We start from the raw sequence: 12552 nt of genomic DNA, 5'->3' as shown, positions 1-12552 counted from the left end.
CCTTCATTGGGAGCGTGGAGTCCCAACCACTGGACCACCAGGAAAGTCCCTCAGCAAAGCATTTTTAAAGGCCCAGTGAGGGAGAGGCGTCCCAGGGTATGTGATCAGCTCATGCACAATTCTGATTGGTTGATGGTGATGTAACAGGGTGATGTCACAGGGGTTAACATTATCAATCCTTAGGCGCCAGGAGGTCTGGGAGCTATTTGTTTATGGTCATCAAGTAGTTCATTTCTCCCATTTGGTGGTGGTTTTAGCACCTGTAAAACAACTCAGGAAATGTGCATCAGATACTATTATCTGGGTACTTCAGAGCGGAGCTACAGCAGAGGACATGGGGGAGGGGTCTGTTCTGGGAAGGCCCCATAGGGTCCTGCTCAGTTACATTATGAGGGACAGAAAGCTTAGACCTCACTGCAATTACAACAGATACTTTTTTAAACTCTCTCTGTGATATAATAGCAAACTGTTACTGCCTTCAGAATATGTAGTCTTTTCTCTTTTTATAGATACGTTTTGAATAATCCATTAAAAAGTACAGACAGGAAAAAAATTGATACTCGCATTAGATTAGGTAAGGGTAAATTTTTTCAAAGTAAGGATCTGACTGATGTTTGCCATTCTTTCCCCTTTTACATCCTTGCCTGCCATCCACTGGGATAGCAAATGATAACTCATTCACATTTTACCATGTACCAGACACTATGCTGTAAGTTTTACGTAGATTATCTCATTTAACTTTGAAACAATCCTATAAAATAAGTATTATTATGCCTGTTTAAAGATGAGTGTGGAAGGTTTTATTTTCCAAAGATGGCAGCCTCTAGATATCCCATCCCACATGCTCATCTTACTATGTGTCTTTGTCACTCCTCCATCAAGAGGTGGGATCTATGTTCTCTCCTCTCAAATCTGAGGGATGCAGAAGTAACATTATGCCACTTCTGAGGCTAGATCAGAGAACGTAATGCTGCTTCCACCTCAAACTCTCAGGATGCTTATTTGCAGAACCTAGCTGCCATATTGTGAGGAGGCCCAAGACACATGGAGATTCTGAGTGTTATGTTCTGGCTGACAGCCCATGCTGAGGTCCCAGCTGACAGCTAGCATCAACCACCAGACACTTGAGTGAGGAAACTTTTGAGATGACTCCAGTTCCAGCCACCATCTAACTGCAACCACATGAGAGACTCCAAGTGAAACCTGCCTCGTTGGGTCCAGGCAACTCACAGAACCATAGGAGAGAATAATGATTGTTATTGTAAGCCACCAAGTTGGGGTAATTTGTTACACAGCAGCAGAAAACCAGAATGATGAAGAAAAACCAGCATAAGAAAAGAAAGGTCGGTAACCTGCCAGAGGATACCTTGTCTGCCTGGCTCCAAAGGCCACACTCTTAGCAACTAAGCTGTGTTACTCCTTGGTCCCTACTACTGAAAATGATGCAAAGCAAAAAGGAGGTGGTCAGGAATAATCCACAGAATGATCAATATATCCCCAAGCACTTGGTCATTGTCTGGAAAACAAATAAGAAAATACATCTAGGGGCTTCACTGGTGATGCAGTGGTTAAGAATCCACCTGCCAATGCAGGGGACACCGGTTTGAACCATGGTCTGGGAAGATCCCACATGCCGTGGGGCAACTAAGCCCGTGCGCCACAACTACTGAGCCTGTGCTCTGGAGCCCGCGAGCCACAACTACTGAGCCCATGTGCCACAACTACTGAAGCCCGTGCGCCTACAGCCTATGCTCCACAACAAGAGAAGCCACTGCAACGAGAAGCCCGCGGAACACAACGAAGAGTAGCCCCTGCTCTCCACAACCAGAGAAAAACCTGTGTGCAGCAAGACCCAACACAGTAAAAAAAATAAATAAAATTAAAATTAAAAAAAAAAGAAAATACATCTAGAAAACTGCAAAATAAAGACGAGCATGATCATCTAGCACTCCCAGTCCCACTCAGTGACCTCAGCTACAAGTCCAATTTCACCATTACACACTCTTCCTGTTCATTCTAATTCCAAGACTCTGTGTCTGTGACGTTCTTTTCTGGAATATTCTCTCCACTGTTGACTATTTGTTCAGTATTTACTGATCAGGACTTAAACCTGAAGGACAATAGGTTACACCAGTTCTCAGACTGGATTTTAAGGTAGAAAGAAGGGAGAATAAGGATGCACCACTAAACCAAGTAATTAAAGCCACCAAAATGGCCACATCTCAAATAACATATCAAATAACACGTAATATAGATTTGTAAAACCCCAGAAGTTTAAAGGATATAAATCATAAAATGCAAATGTTAACATATATATCAATGTGTATATATACGTGTGTGTATATATATAAATGCTAACATCAGTATTTTTAAAAGAGGCTAGATACACAATAATTTACGCATACATACATATATATAGACGCACAGGAAACTGGTAAGAGTGGTTGACTCTAGGAAGAGAAGCACGAAGGGTCTAAGAGGCAAAGGTGAATAAATGGAACGATCAAATGATCAAACCTAGCTTCAACAAAACTAAGACACTCTGACATCAGACACTCTAGATGAGACACAGTGACAGGGACACGACTTCATCCCTGACATATTCCTGACAAAAACATTTAAGCTAAAGCTAATCATGAGGTTTAGAACACTGGAAGTGCCCATGGCTGTCGTGCAAACCTTGTCCTCTGAGCCTAGCACGAGTCACAACCACTAGCTGTTTGCTTCCTAGGGCACAAGGACCGTCGCTGCTACCTTCAAACCTTATTAACATATTAATATGTGTTATATATGCCTTATTAACATGCTTGTGAGATCCTGGTTCCCAGGCCAGACATCAGGCCTGAGCTCCTGTGGTGGGACCTCCAAGTCCAAACCGCTGGACTAACAGAGAACCTCAGACCCCAGGGAATATTAAACAGAGTGAGGCCTCCCGGAGGTCCTCATCTCAGCACCAAGACCTGGCTCTAACCAACTGCCTGCAAACTCCAGTGCTGGACGTCTCAGAGCAAACAACCAGTAAGACAGGAAGAGAGTGCCACCCATCAAAAAGAGAAGAAAAATAAAATGAAATGACAAAAAAATGTGTTACAAACGAAGGAGCAAGACCAAATAAATGAAAATGAAATAGGCAACCTACCTGAAAAAGAATTCAGAGTACTGATAGTAAAGATGATCCAAAATCTCGGAAACAGAATGGAGAAAATACAAGAAACATTTAACAAGGATCTAGAAGAACTAAAGAGCAAACAATGATGAACAACACAATTACTGAAATTAAAAATACTCTAGAAGGAATCAATAGCAGAATAACTCAGGCAGAAGAACGGATAAGTGACCTGGAAGACAGAACAGTGGGATTCACTGCTGTGGAACAGAAAAAAGAAAAAAGAATGAAAAGAAATGAAGACAGCCTAAGAGACCTCTGGGACAACATTAAATGCACCAATATTTGAATTATAGGGGTCCCAGAAGAAGAAAAGAAAAAGAAAGGGACTGAGAAACTATTTGAAGAGATTATAGTTGAAAACTTCCCTAACATGGAAAAGGAAACAGTCAATCAAGTCCACGATGCACAGAGAGTACCATACAGGATAAGCCCAAAGAGAAACACACCGAGACACATATGAATAAAACTATCAAAAATTAAATGCAAAGAAAAAATATTAAAAGCAGCAAGGGAAAAGCAAAAAATAACATACAAGGGAAGCCCCATAAGGTTAACAGCTGATTTTTCAGCAGACACTCTGCAAGCCAGAAGGGAGTGGCAGGACATATTTAAAGTGATGAAAGGGAAAAACGTACAACCAAGTTACTCTACCCAGCAAGGATCTTATTCAGATTCAATGGAGAAATTAAAACCTTTACAGATAAGCAAAAGTTAAGAGAACTTGGCACCACCAAACCAGCTTTACAACAATGCTAAAGGAACTTCTCTAGGCAGGAAACACAAGAGAAGGAAAAGACCTACAATAACAAACCCAAAACAAGTAAGAAAGTGGTAATAGGAACATACATATCGATAATTACCTTAAATGTAAATGCTCCAACCAAAAGATAGACTGGCTGAATGGATACAAAAACAAACCCGTACATATGCTGTCTACAAGAGACTCACTTCAGACCTAGGGCACATACAGACTGAAAGTGAGGGGATGGAAAAAGATATTTCATGCAAACGGAAATCAAAAGAAAGCTGGAGTAGCAAGCCTCGTATCAGACAAAATAGACTTTAAAACAAAGACTAGGGCTTCCCTGGTGGCGCAGTAGTTGAGAGTCCTCCTGCCGATGCAGGGGACACGGGTTCGTGCCCCGGTCCGGGAAGACCCCACATGCCGTGGAGTGGCTATGCCCGTGAGCCATGGCCGCTGAGCCTGCGCGTCCGGAGCCTGTGCTCTGCAACAGGAGAGGCCACAACAGTGAGAGGCCCGCGTACCACAAAAAAAAAAAAAAAAAAAAAAAAAAAAATCTTCCAACAAACAAAAGCCCAGGACCAGATGGCTTCACAGGCGAATTCTATCAAACATTTAGAGAAGAGTTAACACCTATCCTTCTCAAACTCTTCCAAAATATAGCACAGGGAGGAACACTCCTAAACTCATTCTAGGAGGCCACCATCACCCTGATACCAAAACCAGACAAAGACGTCGCAAAAAAAGAAAACTACAGGCCAATATCTCTAATGAACACAGATGCAAAAATCCTCAACAAAATACTAGCAAACAGAATCCAACAGCACATTAAAAGGATCATACACCATGATCAAGTGGGGTTTATCCCAGGAATGCAAGGATTCTTCAATATATGCAAATCAATCAATGTGATAAATCACATTAACAAATTGAAGGAGAAAAACCATATGATCATCTCAATAGATGCAGAAAAAGCTTTTGACAAAATTCAACACCCATTTATGATGAAAACTCTCCAGGGACTTCCCTGGTGGCACAGTGGTGAAGAATCCGCCTGCCAACACACAGGACACAGGTTCGAGCCCTGGTCCAGGAAGATCCCACATGCAGTGGAGCAACTAAGCCCATGTGCCAGAACTATTGAGTCTGCACTCTAGAGCCCATGAGCCAAACTACTGAGTCTGTGTGCCACAACTACTGAAGCCTGTGCACCTAGATCCCGTGCTCTGCAATAATAGAAGCCACTGCAGTGAGAAGTCCGTGCACTGTGATGAAGAGTCACCCCCACCTGCCACAACTAGAGAAAGCCCATGCCCAGCAACGAAGACCCAATGCAGCCATAAATAAATAAATAAATGTATTTAAAAAAAAAAACTCTCCAGAAAGTAGGCATAGAGGGAACCTACTTCAACATAATAAAGACCATATATGACAAACCCACAACCAACATCGTTCTCAATGGTGAAAAACGGAAGCCATTTCCTCTAAGATCAGGAACAAGACAAGGTTGCCCACTCTCACCACTATTACTCAACATAGTTTTGGAAGTTTTAGCCACAGCAGTCAGAGAAGAAAAAGGAATAAAAGGAATCCAAATCAGAAAAGAAGAAGTAAAGCTGTCACTGTTTGCAGATGGTATGATACTATACATAGAGAATCCTGAAGATGCTACCAGAAAACTACTAGAGCTAATCAATGAATCTGGTAGAGTAGCAGGATACAAAATTAATGCATAGAAATCTCTTGCATTCCTATACATTAACGAGGAAAAATCTGAAAGAGAAATTAAGGAAACACTCCCATTTACCTCTGCAACAAGAATAAAATACCTAGGAATAAACCCACCTAAGGAGATAAAAGACCTGTTAGCAGAAAACTATAAGACACTGATGAAAGAAATTAAAGATGATACAAACAGATGGAGAGATATACCATGTTCTTGGATTGGAAGAATCAACATTGTGAAAATGACTATACTACCCAAAGCAATCTACACAATCCCTATTAAACTACCAATGGCATTTTTCACAGAACTAGAACAAAAAATTTCACAATTTGTATGGAAATACAAAAGACCCCGAATAGCCAAAGCAGTCTTGAGAAAGAAAGACGGAGCTGGAGGAATCACGCTCCTGGACTTCAGACTACACTACAAAGCTACAGTAATCAAGACAGTATGGTATTGGCACAAAAACAGAAATATAGATCAGTGGAACAGGATAGAAAGCCCAGAGATAAACCCACACACAGATGGTCACCTTATCTTTGATAAAGGATGCAAGAGTATACAATGGAGGAAAGACTGCCTTTTCAATACGTGGTGCTGGGAAAACTGGACAGCTACATGTAAAAGAATGAAATTAGAACACTTCCTAACACCATACACAAAAATAAACTCAAAATAGATTAAAGACCTAAATGTAGGGCCAGACACTATAAAACTCTTAGAGGAAAACGTAGGCAGAACACTCTATGACATAAATCACAGCAAGATCCTTTTTGAACCACCTCCTAGAGAAATGGAAATAAAAACAAACAAATGGGACCTAATGAAACTTAAAAGCTTTTGCACAGCAAAGGAAACCATAAACAGGACAAAAAGAAAACCTCAGAATAGGAGAAAATATTTGCAAATGAAGCAATTGACAAAGGATTAATCTCCAAAATATACAAGCAGATCATGCAGGTCAATATCAAACAAACAAACAAGCAAACAACCCAATCCAAAAATGGGCAGAAGACCTAAATAGACATTTCTCCAAAGAAGATATACAGACTGCCAACAAACACATGAAAGGATGCTCAACATCAATAATCATTAGAGAAATGCAAATCAAAACTACAATGAGGTATCACCTCACACCAGTCAGAATGGCCATCATCAAAAAATCTACAAACAATAAATGCTGGAGAGGGTGTGGAGAAAAGGGAACCCTCTTGCACTGTTGGTGGGAATGCAAATTGATACAGCCACTATGGAGAACAGTATGGAGGTTCCTTAAAAAACTAAAAATAGGACTACCATATGACCCAGAAAACCATAATTCAAAAAGAGTCATGTACCACAATGTTCACTGCAGCTCTATTTACAATAGGCAGGACATGGAAGCAACCCAAGTGTCCATCAACAGATGAATGGATAAAGAAGATGTGGCACATATATACAATGGAATATTACTCAGCCATAAAAGGAAATGAAATTGATTTATTTGTAGTGAGGTGGATGTACCTAGAGTTTGTTACACAGAGTGAAGTAAGTCAGAAAGAGAAAAACAAATACCGTATGCTAACACATACATATGGAATCTGAAAAAAAAAAACAAAAGGGGGCTTCCCTGGTGGCGCAGTGGTTGAGAGTCCGCCTGCCGATGCAGGGGACATGGGTTCGTGCCCCGGTCCGGGAAGATCCCACATGCCGCGGAGCGGCTGCGCCCGTGCGCCCGTGAGCCATGGCCCGGAGGGGCCACAGCAGTGAGAGGCCCGCCTACCGCAAAAAAAAAAAAAAAAAAAAAAAAAAAAAAAAAGGTTCTGAAGAACCTAGGGGCAGGACAGGAATAAAGACACAGACGTAGAGAATGGGACATGGGGAGGGGGAAGGGTAAGCTGGGACGAAGTGAGAGAGTAACACTGACATATATACACTACCAAATGCAAAACAGATAGCTAGCGGGAAGCAGCTGCATAGCACAGGGTGATCAGCTCGGTGCTTTGCGACCACCTAGAGGAGTGGGATAAGGAGGGTGGGACGGAGATGCAAGAGGGAGGGGATATGGGGATATACGTATGCATATAGCTGATTCACTTTGTTATACAGCAGAAACTAACACAACATTGTAAAGCAATTATACTCCAATAAAGATGTTAAAGGAAAAAAGAAAAAAAAATAAAGCTAATCATGAGGAAATTATCAGACAAATCCAAATTGTGGGACATTCTGCAAAACACATGGCCTGGATTCTGGAAAAATGTTGTCATCAAAGACACAAAAGGCAAGACACTGTGCCAGCTGAAGGACACCAAAAAGATGTGGCAACAAAGTGCAATTTGCGATTTTTGACTGGGATCCTGGAAAAAATAAAAACACCTGTAAAGGATATTATTGGGATAACTGGGAAAATGTGAGATATAGACTGCATATTACATAACAGCATTGTATCAACATGTTATTTGTACTGTGATTATGTAGGAGAATGTTCTTCTTCTTAGGGGATACTTGCTGAATTATTAGTGGTGAAATGAAATGATGTCTACAACTATTCTCAACAGGTTCAGCGAAAATAAATAAACACATAATTGAGAGAGACAGAGAGAAAGAAAATGCCAGAGCACAAGTGAGATGGCACACAAACATAAGGCAAAATGGTGCACCTAGGTGAAGGGTGTATGAATATGCAGTGTACTCTTCTTGCATCTTTTCTGTAGATTCGAAATTTTTCAAAATAAATAGTTGGGAAGGAAAAAAGGAATACCGTAAAAAATGTGTGTATAAGTCCACACTTTATGTTGGTATATGCCGTATACCAACTACCAACTGACAATTAGAATGCAATGCAAATTAAACATTATAACTACACCTAACATAATGTAATCTTTTCACAGCAAGAGAGGTCGGAATTTTTCTGCACCTCTGGCTCACAAGCGTAAATGACAATTATATCTGTAAAGTAATGTAAAAAAAAAGAAGACCATTCTAGTTGTTACACTTGGATTGTCCATAATCCACAAATCGAAGCACAGGTAAATGTCTTACCCCTACCTCATTTCACAACTTCCCAGTACACTCTTTCACTAAAGAGTAGTTTCAAAATTTCTATAAGGAAGTTCCGATAAAAACACTACTGCTTGACCCAAAAATAATAATAAAAGAAAATACACAGCCCAGCTTTCCTCTCAATTGTCCACTAAACCAATGTCAATGAAAGGCAGGAAGCCACACAGTAACCGCTCACTACATTACTGCCGAATGTTCAAGAAAAGAATCTCGGGTTCAATCCAGCCTTTAAAAAAAATTATTTTTTCAGTCAGCTCCCCAAACTCTAACATAACCTCGCATCATAATAAGTCTCATCTGGACTCGGGTCGGCGCTGTGGGACCCCTCACGGCCCCCAGAGCAGCCCCGAACCCCTCGGGCTACCCCAGCAGGCTGGGGTTTCGAACAGCCCAGGGAGGTTTGGGGTCCCCACCCTCGGTGCCTCCCACCGCCCTCTGAGCGGCTGCGGAAGCCGGCCCCCGTCCCGCCGCCACTCTCCCTCTCGTCCCGCCCCTCCCCAGCCCCACTCAACTCTTCATCATGGATGCGCAAGCCGGCGATAACCCCTTGCCGATAGTGGAAGGAGAAGAAAGGGACAGAAAGGGTGGCCCCTGGCTTCCACTCCTTTGGGGCAGGGTCCCGAACTAGGACCTCCGCGGTGGTCCCTAGATGGAGAGCGTTAGGATCCGGCCGCCATGTTGTATTCCTGTCACCCTAGCAACCGTCTGGCCCTGAACTCCTCGAGTCCGTTAGCCCGCGCGTGCGCAAAACGCCCTGTCCGCGCCCGCCAGCCCTACGTGTACGCGTGCGCACTGCGGCCCGCCTCCTCGCTCTAGTTGCTAAGCAATCTCCGGCAGCTTCAGGCAGTTCCCTGCCTAAATTATTGTGTAGACGGCCTTCCCCGGGATCGCTCACCCCAGCGGTCCTGAGAATTTAGCGATTTGGGACCTAACGCCTGGACAACAGCCTTGAGCTGTAACTGGGCTGGGACACACTAAATAATTTTCAGCTGATACCTGTTCTTTGCAGGTATTGTTCTCATCTTACTATTGAACATCCACTAACTTTAATATATTAATATAAAATAGGTAATACATTCACATGATTCAAGATTCAAAAATAACAAAAACAGAGCCAACGAAGTGGAAATCCTCCCTCCCACCCCTCTGTCCGAAGTTCCTCTCCCCATAGGGTAGATCTCCCCAAAGATCTCATGTTACATGAGATCTTTTATTCTTTTATTCCCTTTTTCTTACACCAACGGTAGCATAGTATAGACTCTGCTCTGTTTTGTATTTTTTACTTGACCCTTTAACTTGGAGATTTTCCCCTACCAGTACCCAAAGAGCTTTATTATTTTATTTAATGGCTATACTAGTTTATGATTGTACCATCCCTTATTTAACTTGTCCCCTACTGATGGTCATCTAGATTGCTTCTTCTTTTTAAATTTATTAATTTAAATTTTATTTATCTTTGGCTGTGTTGGGTCTTTGTTGCTGCGCGCGGGCTTTCTCTAGTTGCGGAGAATGGGGGCTACTCTTCCTTGTGGTGCACGGGCTTCTCATTGCAGTGGCTTCTCTGGTTGCGGAGCATGGGCTCTAGGCGCACGGGCTTCAGTAGATGTGGCATCCAGGCTCAGTAGTTGTGGCTCGCTGGCTTAGCTGCTCCGTGGCATGTGGGATCTTCCCTGACCAGGGCTCGAACCCGTATCCCCTGCATTGGCAGGCAGATTCTTAACCACTGCGCCACCAGGGAAGCCCTAGGTTGTTTCTAACAGCCTGATCTTTCAAACACTGCTGCAGTGACCAGCCCTGAATATGCATCATTTCCTATACGTTTATGTGTACCCATAAGAGAAATTCCTAAAGTGGAGCTGCTGAGTCAATGCATATCTACCTTGGTTTTTTTTTTTTTTTACTTCTTGTGAGTCAAGGGCTTCCCTGGTGGCGCAGTGGATAAGAATCTGCCCGCCAATGCAGGGCACAATGCAAGGCGCCCCGTGTAAGTAGACGCAGCGTTGGTGTGCCTCCCCAGGTGAGCAGGGGCTAGTGGACTTCAGCCCTCAAGGGCCATGCAGACTGCACCCTGGTCCACAACCTGCACTTCGTACCTGGAGGCCCTGGGAGAGGGAACGTGGAAGGGCCTCCGGAATGGAAGATCAAAGGATACAAACAGGGACCTTCGCAGGAAGACAAAAAGGGAATTGGTGTGAGATTTTGCCCAGAGCAGTGGTTTTCAATCTTTAGCCTGCACGGAAATCACCTGCCTTCAGGGGACTCTGGATTCTGCAGGGCCCCACACCCAAAGCTTCTGAGTCTGTCATTCTGGGGTGGGGTTTGAAATTTCCTGTCTCTAACAGAATCCCAGGTGATGCTGCTGCTGCACTCCCCCCCCCCCCCCCGCACTGAGTGGCTTGGGGGATCTTAGTTCCTCGACCAGGGATTGAACCCGGGCCACGGCAGTGAAAGCGCTGAGTCCTAATCCCTGGACCACCAAGGAATTCCCAGCCTTATTCTTTCTTTAATTCTAAATAGACTAGGAAATGTTACTCCGAAAAGCAATTGCTGAAGAAGGTCTCTCCCTATAGTTCATAGACAGAGGGGTCAGCCTTCTCGGGTTTCAGCTGTGTGGCCTGGTTAACCTGCTTCCTTAGACCACTCATGCCGTAAATGACAAAAGAAAAAGTGACAGATGAGAAATAACAGGCTGTGAGCTCCTCTAGGGAGGGCCCCGCCCTGAGCCCCTTGCTCGCCCAGCGCACACAGTGCCAGCAGCCAGGCATATATTACGTGCTCAAAAGATGCTTGTGAAATGGAGCCAGCCTGCATCCTAGGAGCTCTGCTTTTCAAACTCTGCCTGAACACTACCTAATTATAGCCACTTGCACTTTTGACTCATTCTAAAACTGTTCCTCAGACAGTTCATCCTGTATCCTAGCATTAGCTTTTCCCTAATTTCCGATGTCAAGAGATTCAGCCATTAGGCTATGTTCAGCAGACAATCTGTTTCTGCTGAGCATCTTAATTACGTTCAAACCAGGAAATGGGCAGAAGTTAGAAAGAAAAATTAGGAAGGACAGAAATTTCAAACATGTTAACCTTGGTAAGGTGGGTAAAATGCAAATCTACCTACAGATATTAGAAATTAGATTCATTTTAGAAAATAATAGGGGGTTCTCTGGTGGCCTACTGGTTAGGATTCTGGGCTTTCACTGATGAGGCCCGGGTTCAATCCCTGGTCGGGGAGCTGAGATCCCCCAAGCCACGCCACACAGCCAAAATAATAGTAATAATAATAATAAATGTATCTCAGAGGAAACTAAGCATGAGCAGGAATATGAAATAAGAGCAAGAAGAACATTAGACATTCAAATTAACACGAAGAATCGTGGTTAACCAAACACTATGAATGAGATTGTGGTCTAGTGTGGATGCAAAAGAGGCCCACTTCCCTGGTGGCGCAGTGGTTGAGAGTCCACCTGCCAATGCAGGGGACACGGGTTTGTGCCCCGGTCCAGGAAGATCCCACATGCCGCGGAGCGGCTAGGCCCGTGAGCCATGGCTGCTGAGCCTGCATGTCCGGAGCCTGTGCTCCACAACGGGAGAGGCCACAACAGTGAGAGGCCCGCGTACCGCAAAAAAAACCCACCAAAAAAAAAAAAACAAAAGAGGCCCAATGTCAGGCTAGAGAGACGTCTATGCACTTTTCTTACAAAAAGGCACATGGAACAATAGATTTTTTTTTTAATGCAAGAAAAGTTTTCCTAGAAGGAGAATAGAAAAGTTCTTAAAATGTGGACTTTCCTGGTGGTACAATGGTTAAGGCTCAGCCCTTCCACTGCTGGGGCGCAGGTTCTATCCCTGGGCAGGGACGTTCTGCATGCTGCA

Source organism: Delphinus delphis, chromosome 2 (genome assembly GCF_949987515.2).
Source record: "Delphinus delphis chromosome 2, mDelDel1.2, whole genome shotgun sequence".
NCBI lineage: Eukaryota > Metazoa > Chordata > Mammalia > Artiodactyla > Delphinidae > Delphinus > Delphinus delphis.
The sequence above is the reverse complement of the archived record's forward strand: the minus strand, read 5'-3'. Positions refer to the sequence as shown.